The sequence below is a fragment of the Mobula hypostoma genome, chromosome 10, assembly GCF_963921235.1.
Source record: "Mobula hypostoma chromosome 10, sMobHyp1.1, whole genome shotgun sequence".
Classification (NCBI taxonomy): Eukaryota; Metazoa; Chordata; class Chondrichthyes; order Myliobatiformes; family Myliobatidae; genus Mobula; species Mobula hypostoma.
This window is the reverse complement of record NC_086106.1, coordinates 1,356,384-1,371,530: the sequence shown is the minus strand read 5'-3', so window position 1 is coordinate 1,371,530 and position 15,147 is coordinate 1,356,384. Positions and strand designations below refer to the sequence as shown.

The window sequence follows — 15,147 nt, the reverse complement described above, 5'->3', positions numbered from 1 at the left end:
ATTTCAAGGCACATGGCAGTGATAATAAACCTGATTCTGATGATGATTCTCAGGGTTGTTCAGTACTGTACATATATAGTTGTACATGGATGGCATCCGTTAGTCCCGCAAGACCATGGATCTGCGCCTGGAATGTCTTGCTTCAGTCTCTCCAAGGCACAGGCCTGGGCAAGGTTGTATGGAAGACCAGCAGTTGCCCATGCTGCAAGTCTCCCCTCTCCACTTATGTTGTCCAAGGGAAGGGCAAGGGCTGATACAGCTTGGCACCAGTGTCATCGCAGGAGTTGCCAGAACAAGGTTGAAGGCAGTGTCGGATTGCCTTAGGGACTCCAGCTCCGGATTTGTCCTCAGGGTTTACTCCCGAAGCCTTTCCCATCAGTGGGTATGGCCGCAAGGCAGCTGAGGTTTGAAATCAGAGTTTTCCCTCTCTTAGATGGACTGCCTTCAAGGCTGACGAGCTCCATCAACCCAATGAGTATCTATCTCACTAGGGTGCCCAAGACTTTTTCAGGGTATTGTATTTGTCAACGTGGAGCGGACAGCGTGTCTGTAAATCTGACGGGAGCAAAGGATGTCGGGAATGGCGAGGGTGGAGAGCTGCAGGAAGAGTGTGGGACAGGTGGCAGAGAAAGAGTGCCAGCCCTGAGACACCAGGCAAGGTCATTCGATCCCTAACAATTGGTTTATTGATCATTACAGAATTTCTCTCTGGTGCTTCCCGCTCCCTCCCTTCTCCCTTCCCCTTTTCCCAACCATGATTCCCCTCTCCCTGCTCCCTTCCCGCTCTCAGTCCACGATAGAGACCCAGATCAGAATCAGGTTTATCATCACTCACATCTGTCCTGAAATTTGTTTTTGTGGCAGCAGTACCGTGCAATACATAAAATTACTACAGTACTGTGCAAAAGTCTTAGGCTTTAATGTGTGCTTTAATACTTTTGCACAGTACTGTGTATGGTGACATACATGCACATTGATAATAAATTTACTTTGAACTCTGAACACCCGAATACTGCGGGGAAGTAACTTCATTGATAAGTGTTGCCCCTGTTACTCTGGCCAGAAACCACTGCCTCTTCATGTCCCCCTGGAGAATTGCAACAATCCATTTCAAGGCAGCCAGCAACAATCTGAGTCACAGCTCCACCAGGAGATGGCGTCAAGATGCGTCACGTTTCCCTCACACCATTCTCACTTCAAGCAGCCAGAGATGAGAATTTAATCTTAACGAGGCCAAGCAATGTCCCAGTTCACACCTAACGATAAGGTTTAAATCCCTCTTCCTCTCAATTTACAGAAATCCCACGCTGCTGATACTAATGAATCTCCGTGTTCCAGTTCCAACCACCTCTCCGAAAATAGCTCTTCCTGAACTTCGTAAACTAAAAAAAAACTTAGTGGGTGAGCAAGCCTGAGAATTATTTCATGCCTTCAATGATAACATTATGGGTTACAGAAGACCATTCGGCCCATGTCTCCACGCTAGGATTTCAACAGAAACATCGAAGCACTCCCACTCCCCTATTCTATTCTCATAGCCTCATGGACAGCTCTTTTCCGCACATTTAATCAACTCTCTTTAAATTCAAAGGGTAAGGTTAACCTAAACACGAGGAAATCTGCAGATGCTGGAAATTCAAGCAACACACACAAAATGCTGGTGGAACGCAGCAGGCCAGGCAGCATCTCTAGGAAGCAGCACAGTCGACGTTTCCGGCTGACACCCTTTGGAGACCCATCCTGATGAAGGGTCTCAGCCCGAAATGTCAACCGTGCTTCTTCCTGTGGATGCTGTCTGGCCTGCTGCGTTCCACCAGCATTTTGTGGGAGGTTAACCTAGTCTGCTTCACTTTCGGAATTCAACCAGATGCCTTGTAAACATTTGTTCGTTGTCTGCCATGTTGTATGAAAAGGGAATAGCATTTTTACAGGAGACAGGGTGGGAAGCGGTACAGTTGAGATAGCAGTGGACAGTGTTAGGTATACAAGCAGAATTAAACTATTCGGCCCATCGAGTCTACTCTGCCATATCATCATGGCCGATCCATTTTCCCTCTCAACCCCAATCTCCTGCCTTCTCCCCATAAGCCTTTACATCCTGACTAATTAACAACCTATTAATCTCTGTCTTAAATATACCCAAATGAATTGGCCTCCACTGCCACCTGTGGCAACAAATTCCACAGATTCCCCACCCTCTGGCTAAAGAAATTCCCCCTCATCTCCATTCTAAATGGACGTCCCTCTATTCTGAGGCTGTGCCCTCTGTTCCTCGACTACCCCACTACAGGAAACATCCTCTCCATGTCCACTCTACTGAGGCTTTTCAACAGAAAAGGCAGGCATAACAGGGGCCCATGCAGGTGCCCATGGCTACACCGAGTTTGGAAGAAGTGGGATAAGCCAAAAGTGAAATTATAGGGAAATAATATTTTGCTATTCTTGATTTGACTAGGAGCACGATAACATAGCAATTAGAGTAACACTTTGTAGTGCCAGCTGTAAGATCAGGTTTTGATTCCCATCACTGACTGTCAGGAGTTTGCATGTTCTCCCTGTGAGGACATGGATGTCCTCCCACAGTCCAAAGACGTATGGGTTAGGGTTATTAAGTTGTGGGCGTTCAATGCTGGTGCCGGCAGTATGGAGACACTTGTCGGCTGCCTCCAGCACATCTCAGACTCAGGTCTTTGATGCAAACAATGCAATTCAGACTATGTTTCCATGTACATGTGACAAATTAAGCTAATCTTTAAAATAAAAATCTTTAATCTTTCCATGTCAGTCACACAAAGCAGATGTCAGTCCCAGTGATCTGCTGCTACTGAAGCAGAGCCGGGGAAATCACAACTAATAACTTGGTTTATTATTGTCAGATGTGCCAATGTACAGTAAAAACTGTTTTGCACGCCATCCGTAAGAATTATTTCACTCACACCTCGGCACTGAGGTAGTACAAGGGAAAATGATAATAGAATGTCGAATATAAACACAGGAGATTCTACAGATGCTGGAAATCCAGAGCAACGCACACTCAGCAGGTCGGGCAGCATCTATGGAGAGGAATAAAGAGTTGACATTTCGGGCCCAGACCCTTCATCAAGAACAGTGGCCCAGTTTTGCTTGACACCGCACTGCTTTAATAACAGATCTGCTGTGAACTTTGTGAAGAACATTACTCACACGCAGATGTACAACAGAGACATTCCTTAGAGAGAAAGATGTAATACAGTTCCTCTTAATTGGAATGAACCAAAGGCTCGCGGGAGACCATGGATGGCGATTGGTGCTGTTCTCTGGAACTGTCACACAGTGAAGATCAAGTCCATTGGCAGAATTCGTATTGTGATTTGAGGAGCTGATTTGGGACCATGGTGTGAAGGTATTTGTTCAGGATCCTGACAGTGACTTTCCCTGTCCAGTATGGTGGTGCGGTGGGATGGCCTGATCGCGTGGAATTCAGCACAACACTTTACAGTGATGGCGATCCAGGGTCCATTTCCACTGCAGTCAATAAGTAGTTTGTACGTTCTCCCGATGACCACATGGATTTTCTCCGGCTGCTCCAATTTCCACCCACGTTCCAGACATACGGGTTAAGGTAGATGAGCTGTGGGCAGACTATGTCGATGCCAGAAGCACGTGGGATGCCCCCTGCACGATCCTCGTACTGACACAAACAGAGCATTTCACTGTATGTTTTCATGGTCTTCAAAGATTCAAAGTACATTTATTATCAAAGTATATCTGCAGTATACAACCCTGAGATTCATCTTCTCAGTTAGCCGTGAAACAAGAAACATCATGCAGCCCGTTTGAAGAAAAACGTCAAACCTCCGATGTGCAAAAAAAGAGAGAAAAACACAGAATACAAAACACCAATTCACAAAGGCATTGAAAAAGAGTCAGGGCATATTCATGTAAACACAAGGAATTCTGCAGATGCTGGAAATTCAAGCAACACATATCAAAGTTGCTGGTGAACGCAGCAGGCCAGGCAGCATCTCTAGGAAGAGGTACAGTTGACGTTTCGGGCCGAGACCCTTCGTCCAGCAACTTTGATGTGTGTTGCAGGGCATATTCAGTTCAGTTCAAAATCATACCAAATAGCAACGAAAAAAAAGATACAACCTGAAGCCAGAAACACATCATAACGTGAACTACAGAGTCCAATTTACAAACCGCATCGATTAAACCTTGCCCAAGAACCACGACTCTGGCACCATCGAGTGAGGGGGAGACAAAGGTTTTTTTGCTGTTTGCATGATTTGTTCTTTTTTTTTTGCACACCGGGGCAAAGAGAATAATAAGGAATGGCTGCTTAGAAGGCTGAGAAATGATTGGATGTGCCATCTCCTGAGACGGGAAGATTAATTGGGATCTAGGAGATTGCCTTCCGTAGATACCTTGTTCACGTTCCGATTCACATTTCTGCATGGTCATGTGCGTTTATTAATACCCCTGTTACACATAACTCCTGCTTCTCACTGAGGAAGCTCACAGATGAAGTATGACCACGTAAAGCTCGATAGTGAGGCACTGTAGCCCCAAAGCCAGCAACCACTTTCCCCAGCCTCCAGATAGACCCCTCCTTTTGGAGGGGAAGAAGAAACTTTGCGAAAAACCAGTGAATAGACTTTGTTTTAATAATTGAATTGGACGCAGTTGAGTAGAGTAATTCCCTGTTGCCAAACAGGAGCTAGAATGCCAAATACCTTCCCGCCTGTTCTCAGGGAGACACTCACCACATTATTGAATTTTTAGGCTTGCCATGACAAAGAGTGCAAAAAGACACCAGGTATGGCGGCTTAGAAGGTGGATGTGAGTCAGGGCAAGATTAACTGGGACGTAGGGTTGTTTTGCATTGATATCTCGTCCTTGTTCCAATTCGCATTTCTCCTGTCATTTATTGAACATACCGTTACACACAACCGAAACCCTCCTTTCTGGTCAGTACAGAGCAGCGTCTGTAGAGAGTAGTGGGAGTGCTTCACTCTCTTCCTCAATGGTTTTGACTTTAGCTGCTGCCTTTCCCGACACAACAGAACACTGGTGCAGATATTCCACGAAGCAATTTGCAATGGTGACTGCACTTTAAACATCCTTAATTGCCCATAAAATGCCTCGAGATTATGCAGCATCTGTAAACCTCCTACAATCTGGCACATCTGGGATCCTGGTGATGTTGGACTGGCCAATTTTCCGGACTATTGAATATCATCTCTCTTAATACCTCAATACATTTAATTTAATTTCTTGTGGACATTACGCAGTAGTATAACAAGTTTCCTAGTGAACCTGCTTTAAGGGGAGAATGGGAGCCCACTGTTTCCATAGGAAGGTGTCTGCATTTGACCCTCCTCTGTCTCCCTCGCTCAGTGCTGCTGGAGGAGGGTGTGGGGGCCATGGGTTTTGGGCAAGGTTTAACCCATGCAGTCTGTGGATTGAACTCTGCAGTTCATGTTATACGTGTTTCTGGCAGGGGTGCAGTGTTAATTTTTTTAATGTGCTGGAGCTGCACGTGGAAATGCCTGCCATTTCCTATATCTTCTCTATATATATGTCACACCCAATTTGTGTACCTGCTCATTTCATGTACTGGGCAACTTCCTTGCCCCATTCATGTAATCAGCAGGTACACAAATTGGGTGTGACATATATATGTGTGTGAATAGGGCTTCTTACAATGTCAAGCACTAAACCAAGATGAAAGAAATGTACGAATTCCAGAGCTCCACAGAAATATAGTGATAGTTAAGACATTAATAAGATTATAGCCTATCACTACATTTCAGTGTATAACTGGTACAATAAAACATATAATACTTAATTTGATAATATGACAAAGGATGATTACCTTGAATATTTCATCAAAATCAGGCCGAAGATAAGCGAGCAGTGAATTTTTCTTTCATTAGTTTTGACTCTTAACCTTAGGTTTCGATGTTCATTCCTTGCTTAATGTAACTCCTACCTGGAATCCAATGATACCCATTGGAAAGAGCGGGAAAATGCTGACAGTTGTGTACAGTCGTCCCTCAGTATCTGCAGGGGATTGGTTCCAGGACCTCTCGTGGATACCAAAATCCGCGGATGCTCAGGTCTCTTATAGATAAAATGGCGTAGTATTTGCATATAACCTACGCACATCCTCCCATATACTTTCAGTCATCTCACGATTACTTATAATACCTAATACAATGTAAATACTGTGTAAATAGTACCTATACTGTATTGTTTCGGGAACAATGCTCAAACAACGAGTGCTGGAGTGACACTGAGGATCTGTGAAATTGCGGGAGGCTACAGCAGGGTATTCTGGGACAACGGGTCAAGTGAGGAGGAATTTCACAAATACCTAAATAAAAAACAATCACAGCTCCAGGATTTCACCAAAAATGATCAAATATCCTAATGTTATTAGTGGTATTTTCCCCACCAGCCACCACCCAGTCTCCCCAACCCCCGCTTCCGTAAAATTCCCTCTATTTAATATGCAGCCGCTGTTAAATTCCCAGCTTTTTTTAAACAGAGGTACCGGAGCGGTGCTGTGGGGAGCTCTGGCAGCATTGCACCCCTGGTTTCTGGTTTCTGGTTTCCCTTTTCTTTATTGCCATTTTGTGCGATTTTGATCGAGGCAGACCGCTCCGCAGTCAACGAAAGAGGCAGCGCTAAGTTGATCTGAACTGATCTAAGCTGAACATTTGTTTCAATGACTCTGTGGCTTGATGGTTTATGGTCTGTTTTTTTTTGCTATTTGCATGATTTGTTCATTTTTGTGTGTGTTCGGTGTCTGATGTTTTCTTCAAACGGATTCCGTGGTTTTCCTTTGTTTCGTGGCTGTCTGTGAGAAGACAAATCTCAGACTTGTATACTACATTAAATACTTTGATAATAAATGTACTTTGAATCTTTGAAATCTCACCTGCTGAGCCAAGTGCCAAACTATAAACACAAGAGATTCTGCAGATGCTGGAAATCAAGAGCAAAACACACAAAATGCAAGAGGAACTCAGCAAGTCAGGCAGTGTCTATGTAAATGAGTTAAAACAGTTGACATCTTGGACCAAAACCTTTCATCAGGACTGTAAAGGCAAAGGAACTTTCAGAAAATAGACTATTGGCTTTACTGTTAATGGAAGTTTTTCTTGGACCTTGGCCCCTGGGATGAGGTGAGTGAAGGAAAATCAGATCCAGGTTAATTATCATGAACGTAGGATGCGAAATTTGTTGTCCTCCGGCAGCAGAATAGTTTGAAGGCATATAATTACTATAAATTACAAAAGAGTGCAAAAACAAGATGGCGTTCATGGGTTCAAGAACAGGCATACAGAAACCAAGTTATGAAGAGAGAGAGAGAGAGAGAGAGAGAGAGAGAGAGAGAGAAAGACGTGATGAATCGTTGCTGACAATACAACTATTGTTGCCAGGATTTCAGATGGTGATGAGAGGGCATACAGGAGTGAGATATATCAGCTAGTTGAGTGGTGTCGCTGCAACAACGTCAGCAAGACCAAAGAACTGATTGTGGACTTCAGAAAGGGTAGGACGAAGGAACACACACCAGTTCTCATTGAGGGATCTGGTGGAGAGACAGTGAACAATTTCAAATTCCTGGATGTCAATATCTCTGAGGATCTGTCCTGGACCCAACATATCAATACCGTTATTAGGAGTTTGAGGAGATTTGGTATGTCAAAGGCACTTGTAAACTTCTCCACGTATACCGTGGAGAACATTCTAACTGGCTGCATCAGTATTGATGGGGGAGGTGGGGGGGGGAGCTACTGCACGGGGTGGTGTTAACTTGCAGAGAGTTGTAAACTCAGGCAGCTCCATCATGGGCACCAGCCTCCATAGTATCCAGGACAACTACAGGAAGCGATGCCTCAAAAAGGCAGCGTCCATCGGTAAGGACCCTCATCACCCAGAACATGCCCTCTTTTCATTGTTACAATCAGGAAGGAGGCACAGGAGCCTGAAGACTCACACTCAGCAATTCAAGGACAGCTTCTTCCCCTCTGCTATCGATTTCTGAATGAACAATGAATCCATGAACACTACCTCACTACTTTTTTTGCACTGTTTGTTTAACTGTTAAACATATACTGTATATACTTACTGTAATTCAGTTTTTTCTCTCTATTAGCATTGTACTGCAGCTGCAAAACCAACAAATTTCACCACGTATGCCAATGATATTAAACCTGACTCTGATTCTGAAGAAGACCGTCTCCAGGTGAAGACTCTATATTCTTGCTGCAGAACAGAACACAGAATGCAAGACGGAATGGGTCATTGTTTAACACCCAGGGAAGCCCACATATGATACAAATGAAGAAGATTTTTTATTTTCTCTTGGATGTACACCAGTCTTTAGAAGTCTCTACCTCAAAGGGTAGTCAAAGCAGAATCTTCGAATATTCTCAAAACGGAAGTGAGCCAATTCTTAATAGGTGCTGGTGTAAGATTTCCCTGGACAGACAAGAGTCAGAATCAGTTTAGTATCACTGGTGCGTGTCCTGAAATTTGTTGTCTTTCGGCAGTACAGTGTAATACATAATCATACACGATAAATTACAATAGGTATATATAGAAATTTCAATAAGTAGTGCAAAAGAGAGGGCAATAAAGTGAGGTATCATTCGTGGATTCATTGTCCGTTCAGAAATCTAATGACACAGTCAAATAGTCATACAGCAGGGAAACAGGCCCTCTGGCCCATCAATTCCACGCTCATATTTTATTCTCACCCCATCCCCACACCAACACGCTTGGGGCAATTTACAGCGGCCAGTTAACCTACCCTGGGTGGCAGGGTGGAGATACGTCTCTACCACAGGAGGTGTAAAGTACTCCTTCCCTCCGCTAGCCTGCAGGTCACCCTTGGGCAAGGTGTAGCACCTGCTGAGCCCCCCAATGAAGGTCACGTGAAGCTATGGGAGCAGGTGGTGGATGGTCGTACGAGCAGCTGGTGCATATCACAAGTCCTGGTTATGTGATCACTGACACCAGGCAGACAATCTTTGACAGATGGGTCACCCGTCTTGTAAAGTCACTGCCCAGAAGAAGAAATCGCAAACCACTTCTGTAAAAAAATTTGCCAAGAACAATCATGGTCATGGAAAGACCATGATCGCCCATGTCATATGATATGGCACACGATGACGATGTCATACAACATGGCACATAATGATGAATTAACCCACCAGCCTACACATCTTTCGGACGTGGGAGGAAACAGGAGCACTCAGAGAAACCCACAGAGTCACTGGGAGAACTTGCAAACTCCACACGGACAGCACGGAGATCAGGATGGAATCAGGTCACTGAAGCCATGGGGTGGTGGCACTAACTGCTGTGACCAATATCTACAGACAGAGGCAGTCACTGCTCCCGGCTATTGACTTCCTCTTGATTTATTAACCCTGCCCTTACCACCAATACAGCTCCTGATTTCACCACCAGTTCTCTCCTAACTCAGTAACCTCCCCGTTGCCCGCGAATATCCTTCAGATTCAAATGCCAATCTCTTCCACCTCCCATCCCCACGACCCCCATGACCGTGTCAGTTTCCTCCAGACGCTCCAGTTCCCTCTTACATTCCAAAGATGTCCGGGTTAGTAAGCAGTGGGCATGTTATGCTGGTGCTAGAAGCGTGGTGACACTTGCACGCTCTCCCTAGCGCTACCTCAGACCGTGTCGGTTATTGACGCAAATGATGCATTTCACCGAATGTTTCGACTGTCGTGTGACAAAAAAAATCTTTCATCTTTATCCCTGGCATCCCAACCTCAGCCCTACTCATTATTCAGTGCCAGCCCCAAGCTTCTAATCCTGTGTTCATACATCCGGCCTGACCACATTCTAGAAAAACAATCTGTGGGGTTAACAAGCTGATTTATCTGCCCTACAAAGGCCTGGCACAGAGTCAATGGGCCAAATGGCATCGAGTGACTCACTACTGAGAGCTTCTTTACCTTCATTGCCACCTTCCTAGCGTGTCTAGCAACCATCTCTGCAGAAATGCGTCAAAATATCACTCACTGGCAATATTGTCAGAAAAGAAGCTATTAGCTGAGCGGTAGCCATGTCAACAGGGAGTCAGGGGTAAGGATGGCAAATGCAATGTTAGACTCGTTTCGAGAGGACTGGAATATAGAAGCAAGGATATATTGATGAGTCTTTATAAGGCATTGGTCTGACCGCACTTGGAATATTGTGAGCAGTTTTGGGTGCCTATCTATGGAAGGATGTGCTGGCATTGGCGAGAGTCCAGAGGCGGTTGTCGAAAATTATTCTGAAAAGGAAAGGGTTAATGTATGAAGTGTTTGATGGTTCCAGACCTGAACTCACCGGAGTTTAGAAGAATGAGGGGGCATCTCATTGGAACCTATCGAATATTGAAAGGGCTCGATAGAGTGGAAGCAGAGACAAAGTTTCCTGTTGTGGGGGAGTTTAAGACCAGAGGACACAGCCTCAGAATAGAAGAGTGTCCCTTTAGAACAGAGAAGAGGAGGAATTTCTTTGCCAGTGAGTGGTGAATCTGGTGGGATTCATTGTCACAGACAGCTATGGGGGCCAAGTCGTTGGGTATACTTAAAGTGGAGGTTGATAGGTTCCTGATTAGAACACAGAAATCTACAGCACATCTCTTTCAAATCTCTTACCAACTCTTCTTTCAGTTAGTCCTGACGAAGGGTCTCACCCTGAAATGTCGACTGTACCTCTTCCTATAGATGCTGCCTGGCCTGCTGCGTTCACCAGCAACTTTGATGTGTGTTGCTTGAATTTCCAGCATCTGCAGAATTCCTCGTGTTTGCGTAATCTACAGCACATTACAGGCCCTTTGGCCCACAATGTTGACTCACTCTGATTAGTCAGGGTGTCAAAGGTTACAGGGAGAAGGCAGGAGAATCGTGTTGAGGGGATAGTAAATGGTGGAGAAGACTGGCCTAATTCTGCTCCTGTGTCTTACAATGGAATTTGTTTTTAGCAATCTGGCATTACAATATGTTTTCCTGAGTCAATCAACCTTTGATTAGCCAGCACAGAGCTCGAGTGATTTCAGCTTTAAGTAGCTGTATTTCATTTAGTGTTTAGAAGCAGCACCTCTAAGTAGGATCTTCACAGCCCAAGATGCCTCCAAAGCACTTAGCCTCCAATCATTTGGTTTTGAAGGGCAAGAACTGTTGTCGTGTGGGATTAATCATGTAGCCAGTAGCACCGAAACACATAGCTGTGTGGTGAAGCACGCAGCATCATGTCGTCAAACGAAGGACACAATAAAACCTGCAGCAACATGGTTAAATATAGGAGCAGAATCAGGCCATTCAGCCCATCGAGGCTCTCCGCCATTCAATCATGGCTGATTTATCATCCCTCTCAGGCGCAGAGTGGAATCAGTTTTGAGATGCAAGAGTCAAGTTTTACTTATCACATGTACATTGAAACATGCAGTGAAATTTATCCTTTGTGTTAACAACACAACTGAGTGTGCCGAAGGCAGATTGCTGTGTCACCACACATTCCAGCACCAACGTAGAATACACCCCCCGACAATGTTCAGCAGAACAACAGTGAACACAGTAAACAACAAAACTCTGCTCCTCCCTCTCTCAAACAAACACACACAGACACACGCACACTCACACACACAGACACAGTCCTCTAATACAAAAAATTATTACATTATTACAGGAAAGGTTTTAGCATGGAACAAGCAGTGGCTGTTTGCCAGGAGGCAAAGAGTGGGAATAAAGGGAGCCTTTTCCGGTTGGCTGCCGGTGACTAGTGGTGTTCCAAAGGGGTCTGTGTTCGGGCCACTTCTTTCTACATTATATGTCAATGATTTGGATGCTGGAATCGATGGCTTTGTTGTAAAGTTTGCAGACTATACAAAGATCAGTGGACAGCAAGGTAGTTTTGAGAAAGTAGTGAGGCTACAGAAAGACAGATGAGGAAAATGAGCAAAGAAATTGCAGATGGAATAGTGTCAGGAAGTGTACGGTCATGTGCTGTGGCCCACACTGCATGTTCCCCCTCTCCACGTCACTGCTGTAGTCCAAGGGAAGGGCAAGCACCAATACAGCTCGGCATCAGTGTTGTGGCAGAAGTTGCCAAACTGCCTTAGGGACCCCGGCTTCGGATTTCTTCCTCGGGGTTTACTCCCGAGGCCTTTCCCACAGGTGGGTATGGCCGTAAAGCAGCGGAGCTGTAAAATCAATTTTCCTTCTCCTAGGCGGGCTGCCATCCAAGGCCCACGTGAAGAGCCCCACCTGCCCAAAAGGCTCAATAACACTCTGTATAGATCGATCAGTACATTCAAACCAAGAGCGCACAGTAACGTAGTGGCTCACGTAATACTGTTACAGAGCTTGAGACCGGGGTCAATTCTACAGTTGTCTGCAAGGTGTTTGTATGTTCTCCCCTTGACCATGTGAGTTTCCTCCCACATTCCAAAGACCCACAGGTTGATAAGTTACACTTACTCCTCGTGTGGTTATATTTGGGCAGGGAGGGCTCCTTGGATCCAATACCACGTTACATCTTGAAATATATACTAATCTGATATCAAACCAAGCCTGGAGTCACCCAGGCCTAGGAGCACAGAAACTGGCAGTTTGGCCCAACGAGTCTATGCTAACCCTTTTACACAAACATTATATTCATCCTATACTTCAATTCTTCCCACATTCCTATCAATTCCACTCCCAACACCAGAGTCTACCATTCACTGAGACAACTAGGTGCAATTAACCCACCGACTAGGCCATCTTTAGGATGTGGGTGGAAACGGGAATGGGGGTGTGGACTACAGTGAGAACGTGCAGTCTGAGTTTGGGTCTGTAGAGGAAGGGAGGCTGAGGGGAGAGCGGGACTGGAAAGAACGGGAGAAGAAGTTGGTGGGGGAGGCGGATATTAGGTAGGACAGTGTCTTTTTTTACATATGATAGAGAGTGATTCAATACCGTCTAACAAGACCACGTCGACCCAGAGGCAAATGGTACTCACCACTAGTCCCTTTATTCCCACTCATTTACATTAACGGTATGTCATTTTCACTCCTTCTTAACTACTGATCTAGGTTGTAGCGCTCGCCCACACCGCAGGAACTCACCGGCCCACTCGCTGTGGGAGGAACACTCACGGTTACAGTTAGCGCCGGAGGTGAGCATCGAACTCGTGCCTCAAGGTGGGAAGCAATTGCTCTACCTGTTGAGTCACTGTGCCACCCACGGCGAGACCCGCTGTGACGCGGTGCAGACACCGACCGGGAGGATTGTGGAGAAGCTCCCCTGCCACCGACCTCCAAGCGGATGTCCCGGGTGGGTTCCTCGCCCCTTCCCCTGGACACACCCGGGCACCCCCGCCCGATTTTCACTCCAAGCGCTAAACAAGATTTTAAAACCCGATCCCACTGTAATCCCGGTGAGAACCAGACCGCGGGGTCGTTCGTGAGTGAGGGAGGGTCCGTCGCCGCCTCACAACTCAACAGCGGCTGCCGGACCAGCTCGATCGCGTCAATTGAGTAATTACCAGACCCGGCAGCCCAGAATTAATCCGAGTCTGGTTTAATATCACCGGCATATGTCGTGAAATTTGTATTTGCGGCAGGAGTACAATGCAATACATCATAATACAAACTACAATATAAATAAGGACAGGGGGAAGTAGTGAGGTGGTGTTCATGGGTTCAATGTCCATTCAGAAATCTGACGGCAGAGGGGAAGAAGCTCTTCCTGAATCATTGAGCGAGTCTTCAGGCCCCTGTACCTCCTCTCGGATGGTAGCGATGAGAAGAGGGCATATCCTGGGAGATGGGGCTCCTTAATGATGGATGCCGTCTTCCTGAGGCTTCACCTTTCGAAGATGTCCACGATTCTGGGGAGGCTGGTGCCCGTGATGGAACTGGCTGAGTTTGGAACTTTCTCCATTTTGTGCAGAAGTCACCAACCCCCCCCCCCCCGCCCCATACGAGACGGTGATGCAACCAGTTAGAATGCTCTTTCAAATTTCCCAGTGTTTCGTGGTAACCGCAGCCAGGGTCTCCGCTGTGAACCCGGACACGCCGCTGAAGTTGTGAGCTTGTGACCATTTAGTATTTTTAACGCAACCGTTGCAATTTCGCTGTAATTCACAATCTACAGCGCAAACCAAAATCGGGCGATCCGCGCACCGAACTTTCCGAGCCGGCCTTTCAACGACCGGACACGGGCGCTCGGTAAGTGCAAACCCCGCTCCAGATGGCGTGGGGTGTGTGGCATCCCAACTCTCCCCACATCATCCCGCCACCAAGTCAGTGTCAACGCCTTCCCCCCTACCGTGCAACAGAATCCCCCTCTCCGTATACAAAGCATCCCGAGACGGCGGAGCCTGTCACTGAACCGTGCTTATCAATATTATTTGTTCTTCTCTGAAAAACAACATTCGCGTTGTTTGCATTTCTGCCAGTCCAGGCAAAATTGGCACTCCCTTAAGTAATTAGCCATTATTACGAACATATAGTAAAGTAACAAGCATTTTAAAAATCATGACTGACCGTGAATTCCTCTCGGTGCCTGGATGAAGAAGCGTAAATCCGAACTCTGTTCACCGCCTCTGCTTTTTATTGTGTCTCCGGATGAATCAGTGTGAAGAACCCTCGGCGAGCGAGAGGCTGCCGAGTAACTCCCACAATTCCTAATCCGGAGCCAGACTCAATGCAGTCAATTCACTGGCAGCCTTTGACTGACACTGCTGTCTGGATTCAGACCCCACCCTCACACCGGATCGACCCCACCCCACCCTACCCTACCCTAGAGTCCGCGTCCACCCAGACAAAGGAGCCGCTCGAATCCGCCTCGTTTATTCAATCCGCTGCTTTACAGGGCGGGTGCAAGACAGCCCGAGCTGAAAATGATTTCCCCTCCTATGCAAACAAAAACATCACCGCTTCCTCCGTGCAGGAACTCAGGTCGCTGGCAACTGTGTGCAATTCCGATCATTGTGGTTGTCGCTAGTTCTGGGACCAGGTGCCCCCACCCCCATGATAACGGACGATTTAAACAATAATGCAGATATCTGAACCTTCCACTACCCATAGTCATAGTCATACTTTATTGATCCCGGGGGAAATTGGTTTTCGTTACAGTTGCACCATAAATA

General features: G+C 46.2%; 1 protein-coding gene across 2 annotated transcripts in view; it reads right to left on the bottom strand.

Annotated features, from left to right (window-relative positions):
* LOC134352595 (synaptosomal-associated protein 25-like) overlaps positions 1–14,786 on the bottom strand; it is a 79,558-nt gene extending 64,772 nt beyond the window's left edge. The window contains exon 1 of one of the 2 annotated variants that reach the window (XM_063059872.1): positions 14,543–14,786. The gene's annotated coding sequence lies outside the window, so the exon portion shown is untranslated. The remainder of the gene's footprint in view (positions 1–14,542) is intronic. The other variant, XM_063059871.1, reaches the window with a different exon arrangement.
* Between the last annotated feature and the right edge of the window lie 361 nt (positions 14,787–15,147).